We start from the raw sequence: 16,554 nt of genomic DNA on the forward strand, positions 1-16,554 counted from the left end.
ACTCAAACCGACCTTCAAATCATCATTTTATGTTTTAGAAATTATTTACTAAAATCCCCAATTTTTTAAATCAAATCACTAATTAAATGATAAAACAAGGATGGAGTCATGAAATATAACCAAATCTGAGTCAAGAATAATTACCTCAATCCAAAATGTGAAAATCCCCTCAAAAATCGCGTAAATCCGAGCTCTCTAACCCAAAAGGTGATAAAATAACAAAAGCCTTTGAAATAGAGTAAACATAAGTCTGCCCAGGAGTTCTTCTTCATGATCGCGGAACAAGATTCGAAATCGCGAAGCACAAATTCACTGCCTAGAGAAAAATAAGCTATGCATTTGCGGCACCTACCTCATGAACGCGATGAACAATGAGGCCAACCTTCGCGAACGCATCCAACACATCGCGAATGCGATGAGTAATTACACTAGCCCCCAACTTCCTTACGCGAACGCGCAAGAAAAGACGCGAACGTGGACAACAACCAGCTAAACCTTCGCAAATGTGTATCCACGGTCGCATCCACGATGAAGAAAATCACTCAACTTCCATAATCACTATGCGATTGCAGCTTCATCTTTGTGATCGCGAAGAACAACTGAAACACCAGAAAACCAGCAACTCCAAACTTGGGCTAAATAGCCCAAAACGCATCCAAAACACATTCGGGACCTCGTCCAAGCATACCAACAAATCCTAAAATAAAATACACACCTAGTCGATGCCTCAAATCACACCACACAACATCATAACTATGAAACGCACCTCAATCCAAGCCTAGTGAAATAATGAACTTTCAACTTCTACAACTCACGCCGAAACACATTTTGCATGCTAGTCCCAAATGACACAACAAGCCTTTACCAACTTAAAGAACCATAATCTGAGCCCGATATCAACAAAATAAACTCACGGTCAAACATATCGACCTTCCAAATGTTCAACTATCCAACTTTCGTCAAAAAACACCAAATCAACCTACGAACCTCCAAATCCAAATCTGGACGTATGCTTATGTCCAAAATCACCATACGAAGCTATTGGAATTATCAAAACACCATTCTGGAGCCGTCTACACAAATGTCAAACTCCATTGAACTTTTACCACTTAAGCTTCTAAAATAAGAATCATTCTTCCAAATCATTCCCGAATTGCCCGAAAATCAAAACGGACCATACACCCAAATCATAATATATAATATGAAGATTAGACCTTAAACCACTGAATAGGATGCTAAAGCTCAAAAAGACCAATTGGATCGTTACTCTGAACCTCTTACTTTGAAAATTATAAAATATTAATGAAAGGTAGTTTCGTATCTTCTCGACTCATATGTATTTTTGTGTGTGAGAGAGTTTCTCTATTCATATAGGATCAGGCCATTTGCCTTGGTAGGATTGCAAACTATTCTTATGGGATCGGGTTGTTCACTTCAGCAATATTGTAAAATGAGATCGGGTCGTTCGCCTCGGTAGTGTTGTAAATTACTCTTATGTGATCGAGCCGTTTGCTTTGACAATATTGTGAGATATTAATATGGGATCAAGCGATTCACCTCGGCGATATTGTGTAACACTATTACTATGGGATTGGGCCGTTTGCCTCGGCACACTCATGCATAGTACTTGAGATTTAATTTGGTACTGGTAACAGTTGATTTTTGCCTTCAAGGTCGGTTATGGTATTTTAGTGATTCCATAATAATTCATGTTAAGAAATTTATTTTTAAAGCTTATCTATTAATTGTTACTTATTGTGTTTCATACCTGTCTACTTTATGTATTTTATTATTTTGACCATTAGTAAGTGTCAAGTCAACCCCTCGTCACCACTTCTTCGAGGTTAGACTAGATACTTACTAGGTACCCATACTAAACTTCTGCACTAATTGTGTAGGTATCGAGACAGGTACTTTCAGTAGTCATACAAGTGCGTAGACTCAATACACAAATATTTAGTGGTGAGCTGCCTTCCATTCTTTGACCTGCAACACCCGAAGTCTCCCTCTCATCATATTTATTGTTTTGGTCTATTTTATTTGAGACAATAGTCTTAGTGGTTTTGTATATTCTCTAGATCGCTCATGCACTTGTGACACCATGTTTTGGGGGCTTCCAGGGGCTATTCATAGTTCTACTTATTATTATTATCACTTTATTTTATGTATTATTTGTAATTGGTATTTTGGTATATAAGTACGTATGATTCCATGAGCTCTATATTTAATTCTATTAGTTTAATGGAAGTTCTGATTTTAAAAGTTAAAAAGGACAATTAAATTAGAGGTGCACGTGTTAGCCTACCTAACAACCGTATTGGGTGCCATCACGACATATTATTTGGATTTGGGTTTTGATAGATTGGTATTAGAGCATTAGGTTCACATAGGTCTCACGAGTCATGAGAAGGCCTTGTAAAGTCTTGCAGATCAGTGCGGAGACATCCATACTTATCTACGAGAGGTTATAGGGTGTTTGGAAACTTCTCTTTCCTTATCTCCTCTCATTTAGTTGATGTTGTGATAAGTATCTTTCTCTTATTCTCTCAAATATAGTTAGAACATGCACAATAACTGTACCCGATTGTAGAAGGGTTGCACCCCCGATTGTTAGAGGCAGATGTAGAGGCCGTGGGAGGGCCACAACTCCTACTAGAGGACAAGGGTGACCTAGAGTTTCTCTTATAGTACCGCCAGTAGATCCGGTGAAGGATCCTATTATTGAGGATCAGGATGAGGCACTTGCAGATGAGCCGGCCCCATAAGATTTTATGACCGTACTAGGCTTTCAGGAGGTCATGGAACATATTCTGTATTTCATGGGTACTATGACCCAAACTGGTCTATTTCCAGCAGATTCAGCCATATTTTAGGTGGGAGAGGGAACACAAACCCTTACTACTCACGCTCCAAGGCATGCTAATGCCGTTTCTCAAAACCAGATGCACTACCTACGGGTAGGTCTCAGCCGATTGCAGTAGTTAGACCAGATACAAGACCAGACACGATCATTGAGGAGAAGAAGTTGTTGGACAAATGGACTAGGCTTCAACCTCTTATCTTTAGCAGTGAGAAGTCAGAGGACCCATAGGATTTCATTTACCATTATAGGGAGATGATGCATAATATGGGAGTAGTGGAGTCCAACGGAGAGGACTTCAGCATATTTCAGCTAGAGGGAAAGGCCCTTAGATTGTGGTTGTCTTATCTCCAGAGCAGGCCAATAATTTCACCTCCCTTCACTTGGGATCAGTTTACACATCTTTTCTTTGAGAAGTATATTCCATCTTCAAAAATATAGGAGCTTCGGTATTAGTTTGAGCGGCTCCGACAAGGTCAGGTGTCTATGATCAACTATGAGACGAGATTTACTTACTTGTCTCATCATGCAACTCTCATACTCCCCACAAATATAGAGAGGATGCAAAGGTTATAGCAGGGTTGCACCCTAAGATCTAGGTTTCTACGGCTTGCGAGGCAGAGATGGGGAGTCCATTATTCCATGTGTTAGAGATCACTAGGAGAATCAAGCGTATCCGCAACCAGAGTAGAGAGGTTGCGTTGAGGGATAAACAACCTCGGCATTTGGTGGATTCAGTGGCACCCCGTATGGGGGAAGGAGTCAGTTTATGAGGATCCATCCTAGCAGGTCCATGCATTCAACACCATAACCTACCCGAGGTGCTCCAGCGCAACCCTAATTTAGTGCTATTTCATAGAGTACTTACCGCCCACCAGCTATTCAGGGTTCATCCAATAGGCATTTAGGGGAACACTTAGAATTAGCAGTTCTCCACTCTGAGAGGTTATTTTGAGTGTAGAGAGTTGGGCCACTTGAAGAGGTTTTGTCCTAGACATAGGGGTAAGGAAGTGCAATAGGACCATCGGCCCATGCTTTCCACACCAGCTACCACACTGCACATCCGGCCAGCCAGAGGCAAAGATCAGGTGGGTAGGGGTTTCCCTAGAGATGGAGGCCAGTCAGGTGGCGCTCCAACTAGATTCTATGCCTTCCCAGCAAGACTAGAGGCAGTTTCCTCCAATGCAGTGATCACAAGTATTATTTATGTCTGCTGTAGGGATGCTTCAGTACTATTTGATCCAGGATATACTTATTCTTATGTCTCTTCTCTATTTTCTCCTTATTTGGATATATCTCATGAGTATGTGGGTGTTCCTGTATATGTGTCCACACCTGTAGGCGATTCTACTGTTATGGATTGGGTATACCGATCCTGTGTAGTGACTTTCTATGGTTATGATACCAGAGCGTATCTTCTATTGCTCGATATGATTGACTTCGAGGTTATCCTAGGCATAGATTAGTTGTCTCCATTCCATGCCATTCTCGATTGCCATGCCATGACTGTTACCTTGGCGATGCTTTAGTTGCCTAGATTAGAGTGGACAGGTTCATCTATTAGTACTTCCAGTTGGGCTATTTCTTTCTTGAAGGCTCGACATATGGTCGAGAAGGGTTGTTTGGCCTATTTTGCTATTATTCGGGATACCACTGTTGAGATTCCCACGATAGATTCACTGCTTGTAGTGTGATAGTTTTCAAATGTATTTTCTGCTGATTTGCCAGGTATGCCACTAGATTAGGATATTGATTATCGGGCACCCAACCTATCTCTATTCTACCTTATCGCATGGCTCCGGTGAATATAAAAGAGTTGAAGGAGCAACTGCAGAAGTTGCTCGAGAAGGGATTATCAGGCCGAGTGTGTCGCCTTAGGGTAAACCAGTATTATTTGTGAAGAAAAAGGATGGGAATATGCAGATATACATTTATTATCGCTAGATGAACAAAGTCACCATCAAGAATAAGTACCTATTGCTGAGCATTGATGATTTGTGTTATTAGTTACAAGGTGGTGGAGTGTTCATGAAGATAGACTTGAGATCTGGGTATCATCAGCTAAGAATTCATGCTTCAGATATTTCGAAGATGGCTTTCGGACTAGATATGGGCACTGTGAGTTTCTAGTGATTCCCTTAGGCATGACTAACGCCCTGATAACATTTATGAATTTGATTAATCGGGTTTTCAGGACATATCTTGACTCATTTGTCATTGTATTCATTGATGACATATTGATCTACTCGCGTAGTATGGAAGAGCACCAGAAACATTTGAGGATAGTGCTTCAGACCTTGTGGGAACAAAAGCAATATGATAAATTCTCCAAGTGCGAGTTCTGGCTGGATTCTATGGCTTTATTGGGGCATGTTGTATCAGATGAGGGTATTATGGTGGATCCCAAGAAGTTCAAGGCAGTTCAGAGTTGGCCTTATCCTTCCACAGTGATCAAGATCAGGAGTTTCTTGGGGCTAGCAGTTTATTATCATCGGTTTGTGAAAGGCTTCTCATCTATTGCATCTCCTTCGACTAGATTGACGCAGAAGGGTGCTCAGTTCAGATAGTCCAATGATTGCCAGACTGCATTGACTATAGCACCAGTGTTGTTTTTGCCATCTAGTTTAGGGATGTATACTGTGTAATGCGACTCTTCATGCGTTGGTTTAGGTTGTTTATTGATGTAGGAGGGGTGAGTTATTGCATATGCTTCACGCTAGTTGAAGCCCTACGAGAAGAATTACCTTGTGCACAATTTGGAGTTGGCTGCGATAGTTCATGCTCTCAAAATCTGGAGGTATTATCTTTATGGGGTGTCTTGCGAGGCTTACACTGATCACCGCAATTTGTAGCATTTGTTTAAGCAGAGGGATCTTAATATGAGGAAGCATTGGTGACTTGAGTTACTGAAGGATTATGATATTACCATCCTCTATCATCCAGGGAAGGAGAATGTGGTCGCGGTGCCTTGATCATAAAGGCCGAGAGTATGGGTAGTTTGTCATTCATTTCAGCGGAGGATAGGCCATTGTCTTTGTAAATCCAGTCCTTAGCTAATCGACTTGTGAGGTTGGATATTTTAGAGCCCAGTTGAGTTCTTGCAAGTTTTGTGGCTTAGTCTTCTTTATTCGAGCGGATCAAGACTCGTTAGTATGATGATCCGCACTTGTTGATCGTTAGAGAGACGATTCTACAGGGTGATGCTGGGGAGGTTACTGTTGATTATTATGGTGTTTTACGACTCTAGGGTCACTTATATATTCCTAATGTTGATGGCCTGAAGGGGATGATTCTAGATGAGACACATATTTTGCGGTATTCTATTCATCCAGTGGGACGACCCAAACCGATGTGTCGTGACGAGAGTGGTGAAAATGTAGTTCCATCCTAGGGTTATCTACAGACCGTGTCTAGTAGAGTCTTGTTTATGAGTGTTTTGTGCACCACACTTATAAACAGGAGGCTGCAGGACATATATGATATTATCATCCCTTCTTATCTTAGATCTTGCGATATGAGGATTCATTTTCCTAATGATATGTTATGTTTTCGGCGATGCCCAAGAAGGCTACAGCCACCTAGAAGGGCAAGTCGGTGGCTGATGAGACTACAAATCAAGCGCCATGAGTTACTAAGGGTCGGGGAGAGTCGCATAGTGAGACTCCATCTCATACATCACATATCCTGCCCTTTCCAGAGGAGATCTGAGGGGTACCAGCTCCAACGACTGCTCCAATACCCCCAGCTCCTTAACCAGATGCATCGGGTTAGGAGATGAGAGATGCTATTCAACTATTGACTCGATTAGTGGCCGCACAGTCCCGACGCTAGGAGGTAGGTATTGGTCATGCAGATAGGGCCATCAGTGCGAGGTTTCTTGATTTAATTAATTTGTAGCAGATCCAAACCAGGACCCTCAAGTATTTATCGATAGGATGCAGAGGACTTTGAGGGTATTGAAGGCCACTGCAACTGAGTCAGTTGAGCTACCTTCCTATAGACTTTGGGATGTTGCAATTATTTGGTACGAGTCTTAGGAGCTTTCTAGAGGTGAGGATGCCCTTCTAGTAGTATGGCAGGAGTTTACAAAGGCTTTTCTTTGTCATTATTTGCCACCAGATCTTAGACGGGCCAGAGTTGATAGGTTCTTGACCCTTCGGCAGGGTAATATGAGTGCTTAGGAATACATCCTTCAGTTTGATTATTTGGATAGGTATTCTCCCACTATTGTAGCTAAGATGGAGGATTAGGTTCACCGGTTCATGATGGGGGTTGGAGTCGCACCTGCTTAATGACGGTATGTCCGTCTCACTTCATCTAGGAATTGATATTTCTCGCATTCAGGCATATGCTTAGGGTGTAGAGGAGCGATCATGAGCATGATAGGGGCTAGAGTAAGAGAGCAAGTTCTTCAGGTTCTTCTGGTGAGTTTCGAGGTGGTCAGAGACAACAGTACGCAAGGTATCCAACCCAGCCATTGGCTAGTGCACCCCTTCAGTTTGCCGATAGGAGATTTGATCGTTCCACCTATTCAGGGCCTAGTTAGAGTTCTAGGGCCTCCATTTCTCAGTATAGGGGTGAGTCATATCAGATGAGGCTACCCTTGCCATGATATGCTCAGTATTTTAAGCAGCATGACAGGCAGTGCCTTATGGGGTTGGGTGTTTGTTATACTTGTGGTTATCTAGGCCACGTTATGAGAAATTGTCCGACGAAAGGTGGTGCAGGTATAGTTTAGCTAGCGGGATCTGTAGCTGGTTCGTCATCATCAGTATGCCCCCTGGGCAAGGTTCACAGGCACCAACCGGTTGTGGTAGAGGAAAAAGTAGGGCATCTAGCTCAAGCAGTTCACAGGCACCAACCGGTTGTTACAAGTTTATCAGTCTCCTCATATGATATATATGCATTGATTGATCCAGCTTCCACCTTATCGTATGTCACTCCGTTGGTTGCTAGGAAGTTGGGGATAGAACCTGAGTTGATTAAACCTTTTGAGGTGTCTACACCTGTTTGGGATCTAGTGATAGCTAGATGGGTATATAGAGATTGTATAGTAGTAGTTCATAACCGTTCTATAGTAGAAGACCTCATTAAGCTAGATATGGTAGAATTTTATGTTATAATGGGTATGGACTGGTTGGCTTCTTGTTATGCTAACATTGATTGTAGATCAAATATGGTTCAGTTCCAGTTTCCAGGGGAGCCAGTTCTAGAGTGGAAAGGTAATACTGCATCACCAGGAGGTAGGTTTATTTCCTATATCAAGGCAAGGAAGATGATCAGAAAAGGCTATATTTATCACTTAGTTCGGGCATAGGATGTTAAAGTAGAGTCACCGACCCTTCCGTCTATCCCAGTGGTTAATGAGTTTTTTGATGTTTTTCCCGATGAGCTTCCAGGCCTTCCGCTAGAGTGGGAGATTGAGTTTGCTATTGACACATTACCAGAGAGTCAACCGATATCAATTCCTCCTTATAGAATGGCACCTGCAGAGCTGAGAGTTGAAAGAACAACTAAGGGATTTGCTTGAAAAAGGCTTTATCAAACCCAGTACATCACCGTGGATAGCACCCGTGTTATTTGTGAGAAAGAAAGATGGTTCCTTTCGGATATGTATTGATTACAGACATTTGAATAAGGCGAAGATCAAGAATAAGTACCCGCTACCAATGATTGATGATTTATTTGATCAATTGCAGGGTGCCAGGTGTTTCTCGAAGATAGACTTAAGGTCGGGGTACCATCAGGTAAGGGTAAAAGAGAAAGATATTCCGAAGACAGCATTCAGGACCAAATACGAGCACTTTTGAGTTTCGTGTTATGTCGTTCGGTTTGGCAAATGCCCCAGTAGTATTCATGGACTTGATGAACCATGTGTTAAGACCCTTTCTAGATCTGTTTGTGATTGTATTTATAGATGATATTCTGGTTTATTCTCATTCAGAGGCTGAGCATGCAGATCATTTGCAAACTGTGCTTAAAGTTCTACAAGAAAGGAAGTTGTACGCAATATTCTTTAAATGTGAATTCTGGTTGAATTCTATAGCTTTCCTTGGACATATTATTTCAGATGAGGGTATTTGTGTTGATACACAAAAGATTGAGGCAGTGAAGACTTAGCCTAGGTCCACGATACTGATGGATGTTCGTAGCTTTCTAGGTTTGGTAGGTTATTACAAGAGATTTGTAGAGGGCTTTTCTTCTCTCTCAGCACCATTGACAAAGTTGACTCGGAAGGCAACTAGGTATCAGTTTACTGATGTTTGTGAGCGGAGTTTCCAGGCATTGGAGGACAGATTGACTTCAGCACTGGTTCTGACACTCCCAAAGGGGACCGATGGTTATGCTATCTATTATGCAGCTTCAGGCATTGGATTGGGTTGTGTACTGATGTAGCATGATAAGGTTGTAGCTTATGCTTCTAGACAACTAAGAAAGCACGAGAAGCATTATCTGACCCACAATTTAGAGTTAGTCATGGCGATTCATACACTAAAGATGTGGAGGCCCTATTTGTATGGTATTCATGTTGATATCTATGAAAATCATAAGAGCTTTTAGTATATCTTCAAGCAAAAGGAATTGAATTTACGTCATAGGCGATAGTTGGAGCTACTGAAAGACTATGATGTTGACATTTTATACCATTTAGGGAAGGCGAATGTAGTAGCCGACGCCCTCAACCATAGATCTATGGGTATCCTATCATATTTACAGCTAAAGAAGAGTGAGATAGCCCGCGAGATTCATCAGCTAGCTAGTCTTGGAGTTCGATTACTAGATTCAGGTGATACCAGAGTTACTATTCAGGACACGGCAACATCCTCTTTAGTAACTGAAGTGAAGGAATGCCAGTATGAAGATCTTGTGCTAGCTCATTATAAAGATACATCCCTTCAAAATGAGAAGACACCATTTGATATTACAGGAGATGGAGTCCTCAGATATCAAGGTCGATTATGTATTCCTAATATGGCAGGGCTATGCCAGCAGGTTATGGGAGAAACTCACTATTCTCGTTATTATATTCATCTAGAAGCGACAAAGATTTATCATAATATCAGGGAAGTATACTGGTGGGACAAAATGAAGAAGGATATAGCAGAGTTTGATGCTCAGTGCCCTAATTGTCAGCAGGTTAAGATTGAGCATCAGAAACCCGGTGGATTATTGTAGGCTATAGAGATTCCGACTTGGAAATGGGAAGTAATTAATATGGATTTCATCATAGGCTTACCTCGTACCCAACATAAGTTCGACTCAATATGGCTAATTGTTGATAGACTTACAAAATTAGCCATTTTCTACCTGTCAAGACTGCGTATTCAGTAGAGGATTTTGCAAGGCTTTACATTAAGGAGATGGTACAACTTCATGGTGTCCCTGTATCTATTATCTCAGATAGAGGTTCTCAGTTTATAGCTAATTTCTAGAGGTCCTTCCAAAAAGGACTAGGGACTCAAGTAAGTCTTAGTACATCATTTTATCCCGGACACATGGTCAGGCTGAGCGTACTATTCAGACATTGGAGGATATGTTACGAGCTTGTGTGATAGACTTTAGGGGTAGCAGGGATGATCATCTTCCACTTATTGAGTTCGCATATAATAATAGCTATCATTTCAGCATTCAAATGTATCCACATGAAACTTTTTACGGACGAAAATGTAGGTCACCTATCATATGGTTCGAGGTTGGGGAAACTAAGTTAGTAGGACCAGAGTTGGTACAACAGGCAGTTGAGAAGATTAAGCTTATACAGGAAAGGTTATTAGCAGCTTAGAATCATCAGAAGTCCTTTGCAGATAATCAACGATGAGACTTGGAGTTTTAGGTAGATGACTAGTATTCCTAAAGGTATCACCAATGTAAGACATTATCAAATTCGGTAAGAAAGAAAAGATTAGCCCTCAGTACATTGGACCTTATAAGATCATACGCAGAGTAGGCCAGGTAGCATATGAGTTAGACTTTCCTTCCAACTTGGAGTCAGTACATCTAGTTTTTCATATGCCTATTCTCCGTAAGTGTATCAGAGATCCTTCTAGATTCATTCCAATTGACAATGTTCAGGTCACAGAGCAACTATCATATGAGGAAACTCACATTGCTATACTAGATAGACCGGTTCAGAGATTGAGAACTAAAGACGTATCTTCGGTTAGAGTACTTTGGAGGAATAATAATGTGGAGGAGATGACTTGGAAAGCTGAAGATGACATGAAGTCTAGGTATACTCACTTGTTTCCGCTTCCGAAGGAGGATCGGACTGAGACATCACAGCCTTTAGGTATGTATATGTTACTTGATTCTTATGTTAGTTATTGACATTGGTGTGTGAGGCCAATGGTGTTATTGATGATTGTGGTCCTATGTGGATTTGTATTGTTGGGTTTTCTATCTGACAGGTTGGTAGTGGTACCATTCCAGAGGAGACTCTACCAAAATTTCTATAGATCTCTAGGAGTTTAACATTCGAGGATAATTGTTTCTAAGGGGGGAAGATTGTTGCACCCTGCACATCCCAATGTGACGTATAATGAATATGAGACTTTTCAATCATGATTTAAATGAGTTTAAAGTCATAATATGACTATATATGATGTTTGGATAGAAAATATTATGTTTGGGAAAAATCGAATTTTAGTTGCGGAAAAACCGACTAAGGATTTATCTTGCAACAGAGCTTTTTGAGTAATAAATTTCGTGTGCTATATGGGGTCTTTTTGGGACATATTATTTACCAAATTTAAGGACATGAAATTTAGTTTTCAATGCTATTAACCATTCATTCATACGACATCTGGATAAAAAGATATAAGCGTCGGAAGATGGGCCAATGCTAGGGTGCCAAGCTAGAACCTCTTTGACTTTTCAATAGTTGATATATAGGTCTTAAGTCGTCTCTCTCTTCATTTTTACATAGAACCCGACAAGAGAACACAATAAAATCTATCCTTGAGCTCTCTAATAGGGTTTCAAAGAATATTAGCATCCCGGGTACGAAATCAAGAAGCGATAATATCAGAACGATCCCTACGACGTAAGTATCAATATACCGCCTCTTTTTTCCTTTGTAATTAAAGTTTTGGAAGGTACTTCATAGTTAAGAAAATGTCTAATTTCTGTATTTAAGTGTTTACATATCAAGGAAGGTTGATAAATTGGTTTCCTAATAGTTAGAACTCACATGATGGTGACTGGAAGCCGTGAGTTTGATTTATTCCACTTTTAGTGGACTCTTTTGTAGTCCATTTATGTTGGCATATTGTGCTGTTGATTTATGGAGTTTGGAAGGATAAAAGGGTGTGGAGAAATTCCACATGTGGTTGGGTAGTAGGTTGGTCGCTCGTCGTTACAGTTTCAGGCTAATCGATAACTTGTTGATTGGGTGTGTTATGGTATATTTGGGGTTTTTGTTGTATTGAAGGTCCCAAATTGTAATTAGGTTGATTTTGAATTGCTGATTGTATTGTTTTTGAATCTCGCCTATAGTAGGCTTGAGGGAGCAGTAAAATTAGGGGAAATGGTGCCCGTTTTATTTTAGAATTGAGTTATTGTTTGAGATACGTGATATACTAGCATCATCTAAGTTGTACATGTATTTCTTTGTTATAGGGTTGGCGTGCTAGTTATCATAAGCTTGTTGTTGAGTTGCATTGACGACTTGAGGTATATTACGGCTATCCCTTCATTCTTTTTGGCATGATCCATATGATACAACAAACCGAGCAAGCACACAACTTCCATAAATGATTCTATTCTTAGAAGTACTAGGATTGCCTATATTCTGGATTCCCTATATGTCCTACTATCATATCGTCTGTTCATGGGTCTCATGACATTTCGAGAGATCTTACTAACTTACTTCATTATGCATTTGCATCTATTTATACATGTATATTGACCCATGACCAGATGGCATTATATTACGCGTATAGTATATGTATATGGGATATGGGGAAAGGTTATGGCGTTATATACGCACCACCACCTGATCAGCTTGTATACGTATATGATTTCGCCCATAGAGGATGAAATGATATGATGGGATGCACTCAGAGGCTTGATGATGTTATGTACGCATGTACCTATGAATTATATGACTTTTATACGCATATGCATGAGATTATAAATGTTTCATGATTCACATATCCATTCAGACTTTCAAAGTGAGTCATTTACTCCATGTTTCTTTCATGTTTGTTGTATACTAATTTTATGCCTTACATACCTATTACCTAGGGGCATGTATTTCATACCTGCAGGTGCAGGTAGACAGGCTGACGGTCCCCCATCTTAGGATCCTTGCTCAGCGAGAGGTGGTATGCTGCATTTGATTCGGAGCTGCTATTGAGTTTTGATATGATACTTTTGTATACATATGGGTATGATGGGGCCCAGTCCCGTCCTTTATACAGTTGAACACTCTGTTATAGGTCTGTAGATAGTCATGTATAGTTGGGTAGTTTGTGGCCTTGTCTACTCACCCTACCGTATTCCGTATATATATATATATATGTGTGTGTGTGTGTGTGTGTGTGTGTGTGTGTGTGTGTATGTGTGTGTGTGTATGTGTCTTTTGGGCATATTTTCCCACATATGTTGTTCATATGAATCAGTAGTTTATTTCCAGATGTTATGCATGACCTACACTTATTTCATGTTTATATCTTAGACGTATGCTTAGGGGTGTTTGATAGGTAGAACTCGGGCACTCGTCACGGACCATCATTTTTGGCCGTGACATTCAGGTGCCACAAAGATGTATCGTGACCCGAGGCAGCATTACTGGTGGCATCAGATGAAGGACATAGTGGAGTATGTGGCGAGATGTCTAAATTTCCAACAGGTTAAGTACAAGCACCAGAGGCCAGATGGCTTACCTCAGCAGATGGTTATACTAGAGTGGAAGAGGGAGCGCATCACTTTGGATTTCGTGGTTGGTTTGTTGTGGATATTTTGATGTCGTTTGGGTCATTGTTGATAGGTTGACCAAGTCTGCACATTTTATTCTGGTGTTGACTATATACATTTCAAAGAGGCTGGCACAAATTTATATTCAAGAGATCGTCCGATTTCACGTCATGCCTATTTTCGTCATTTTAGATAGAGGTTCTCAATTCACTTTACACTTTTGGAGAGTTGTACATAGTGAGTTGGCTACCCAGGTTGAGCTTAGCATGGACTTTCATCTGCAGACTGGCTGGCAGTCGGAGCGGACAGTTTAGATTTTGGAGGATATGCTCAGAGCATGTGTGATTGACTTTGGAGGACAGTGGGATCGGTTCTTATCGTTGACTGAGTTTGCTTATAATAACAGTTATTAGTCCAGTATTGAGATCGCTCCATTTGAGGGCTGTATGGTTGGCCATGTTGTTCCCCCATCTGTTGGTTTGAGACTGACGAGGCTAGGTTATATGGTACTGATTTGGTAAAGGATGTCTTGGATAAGGTAAAGTTGATTCAGGAGTGACTTCACACAGCATAGTCCAGGAAGAAGAGTTACGCGAATCAGAAGGCATGTGATTTGTCGTTCATTGTTGCAAGAAGGTTCTCTTGAAATCTCGCTAATGAAGGGTATCATGAGGTTCGAAAGGAGGGGGAAGAGTGAGTCCTAAGTTAATCGGTCCATTCGAGGTGTTGGTGCGAGTTGGAGAGATTGCATACAAGCTTACTTTACCTCTTAGCCTATCAGGAGTTTATTTGGTATTCCACGTGTCAATGCTCTGGAGGTACCATACCGAGAGTTCACATGTGTTGGATTACAGTACAATTCAGCTAGATGAGAGCTTGAGTTATGAGGAGGAGCAAGTTGCAATTGTTGACAGGCACATCCGTAAGTTGAGGTATAAGAATATTTTAGTAGTAAAGGTCCAGTGGAGGGGTTAACAAGTTGAGGATCCGACTTGGGAGATCGAGGAGTACATGTGGAGAAGATATCCATACTTATTCAGCACTTCAAGTATAATTCTAAACCCTTTTCGAGGATGAATTTTTGTTTAAAAGGTGGAGAATATAACGACCCGATCGATCATTTTACTTTCAAGATTCCTATTCCTCTATTTAAGACTTTCCATATGTGCTTTTACGTTGTATGACTTGCTGGGATGGTTGAATTCGGTGTTGGAAGGGTTTGGGTTGAATTTAGAACACTTAGTTCCATAATAGTGGCCTAAGGTGGCCAAGTTTGACTTGAATCAACACTTTGAGTAAAAGGCCTCGGAATTGGAATTTGAAGGTTCTAATAAGTTCGTATGAGGATTTTAGACCAGGGCATATGTTCAGATAAGGTTTCGGGTCTACTGGGAGCATTTCAGCGCTTATTGTTGAAAGTTGGTGTCTTGAACATTTTAGAGTTTTCTAAGTTTGATTTGAAGTAGACTTTGGTTCTATAAATGTCTGTTTAGGATTTCAAGCCTTGGAATAGGTTCGTATTGTGGTTTGTGACTTGTGCATAAATTTGGCATCATTATGGGTTGTTTAATTATGGTTCGTCGCATTCCGAGTTGGTTGAAATGAGTTTGAAGTTTAAAAGTTGATTCATTTGTTATTGAGATACGGTTCTTGGTTTTGATGTTATTTTACATGTTTTGAGACTTCAAGTAGGTCCGTAGTATGTTTATGGACTTGATGGTACATTTAGACGGGTTCCTGGGTGACTCGGGTGAGTTTTGAACCACCTGGAGAAAAGTTGAAGTTGACAGAAATTGTTGGTTTGCTGGTGTGCTTCCCGATCGCAAAGGTAGTCCCGCAATCGCGAAGAAGGATAGAGGGGCCCCAAGGTTTTTCTCTTCATGAATGTGATGTAGCACCTGGCTCCTCTTCGCGAACGTGGAGCCAACCTCGGGAACGCAAAAAAGGATGAGGTGGTTGGGCCTGGAAAGCTATTGGCCTTCGCGAACGCGGATGAGGGACCTCGAACACAGAGGGATGGGGCTGTTGGTCATCGCGAACGCGACCCAATTTTCGCGAACACATAGTAAGGAGTTGGGCTGAGCCAATTTGTCCTTCGCTATTGCGAGGGACTTTTCGTGATCGCGGAGAAGCACCACCTAGGCAGATCGCATTTTATTTCGAGACTTAACCCATTTCTCCCACATTTTCTCTTGGGTTGGACGAATTTGAGAGCTCCTTTGCGGAGGACTTTCATCAAACATCATAAGGTAAATTGTGTTTTCTACTAATTATGAGTTAAATACATGATTTATGGGTAGATTTTAATATATAAATTGTGGAATTTTGGGATTTTGTTGAAGAACCTAAGGTTTGGTAAAAATGAGATTTAACCACGAAATTGATTATGGGATTGAGAATAAATTATATATTTGAGTTCGTAATGTTATGAATAACATTTATCTTCAAAAAAATTCGGAATCCAACATGTGGTTGACTTTTGTTGACTTTTCGAGCGGAGTTGGGAAATTAATCTAAGAATTAAATTATGACCTTTTTAGCATATATTGATTGGTTTGCATAATCTTTGGCTAGTTTGGATTGAACAGTATCGATTTAAGGCAACTAGTGAGGTTGGAGAACCGAGTGGTGAACTTGGAAGTAAGTTAAGTTTCTTGCCTAATCTTATAAAAGGGAATTATCACCGTAGGTGTATTAAATGTTGTGTGCTACTTGTTATGGGTGCTACTTACCCACGAGGTGACGAGAGTCCATACGTAGTTAATTCATGCTTATAT

Source organism: Nicotiana sylvestris, chromosome 6 (assembly GCF_000393655.2).
Source record: "Nicotiana sylvestris chromosome 6, ASM39365v2, whole genome shotgun sequence".
NCBI classification, from domain to species: Eukaryota; Viridiplantae; Streptophyta; class Magnoliopsida; order Solanales; family Solanaceae; genus Nicotiana; species Nicotiana sylvestris.